Raw genomic sequence first — 1,319 nt, forward strand, 5'->3', positions numbered from 1 at the left:
TAAGGAACCCTGCTAAAGTACGATTTGATAATTTTATATTTTATAATCAACCTCGTCACAATAGCTATGATGATAGTGCTAATTTTAAAAATCTTAAAGAAAAAGACCATGGTGGTGTAGGAATATATTATAGTAAAAATAAAGCTTGTAATATAATAAGATTAGGACAATTAAATATAGAACATGTTGCTTGTAATATTCCAGATAAAAATGTTTCTGTAATTGTTATTTATAGACCACCAAGATATAGATTAGAATTGTTTATGCCTCAATTAGAACGATTGTTGACTGAGTTACAACAGTCTGGTTATAATTATATTGTTATGGGAGATTTCAATCAAAATCTATTAGAAGGACATAGTTCTATTAAAGATTGTTTTCAAGACTTTGGGTTTAAACAGTGTGTGACAGAGAGTACTACAGAAGGCAATACAGTATTAGATCATGTTTATATGAGTTCAGGTATTAATTTAAAACGTGTTAAAATTACTATTGTACCTACATATTACAGTTATCATGAAGCTGTTAACATTCAGTTATTGTAATTTACTTTCTATTTTCAGAAACAGTTCAGATATATTGTTGTATTTTAAAGGAAAGAAGATGGGTAGGGGAGACCATTTACCTCTGTTGGGTGGGGGTGGGTAATGATGGGGGTTTGGTGGGGTAGGAATGAAAATAGTTTTTGAAGAAAGACAGCAGAATACATAGATAGCTGAGTAGTGGTACAACTGTTTACAATAATGTGAGAACGTAAATGGCCAAGTTCACATGTATTACCACAACATTTCAACTGTATTAACAGTAATAAATAAGGTACTATTCTATTCTGTTATTTTTTTTTCAAAATGCATTTAACATTATCAAATGAAGGTAACTTATGAAGAATCATCTTTCAACAGAATTACTTAAGTTAGCATATGCAATCATTTGTATAGACAAAAGTATGAATAGTTTGTGCTGTATTTGTAAACAAGTATTTTTTATATTTTCAGTCAACATTTGAGGAAATATATATAACATGTTGAGAAAACCTGAAAACTTATAGTTTATTTAGTTATTGGGCCCGAAACAGAGGTAAATGGTCAAACTTGCTCTAGTTACATAAAGCTAGGTACAGATTAAGTTGATTCAGTTATTTAATACTGTATGTAGTTTATTAAAACTCATATAAATAGTTTTTAACTTTTTTATTGTATTAAGGGAATAGTTCACAGAACCTAGAATGTAGACAAAGATTAATATTTTGGGTGGGGAATATACATCCAGTGTATTTAGATAAACATCACATGGAATTGCATCACTTAGGACATATCAAA

Source organism: Lottia gigantea, assembly GCF_000327385.1.
Source record: "Lottia gigantea unplaced genomic scaffold LOTGIsca_327, whole genome shotgun sequence".
Classification (NCBI taxonomy): Eukaryota; Metazoa; Mollusca; class Gastropoda; family Lottiidae; genus Lottia; species Lottia gigantea.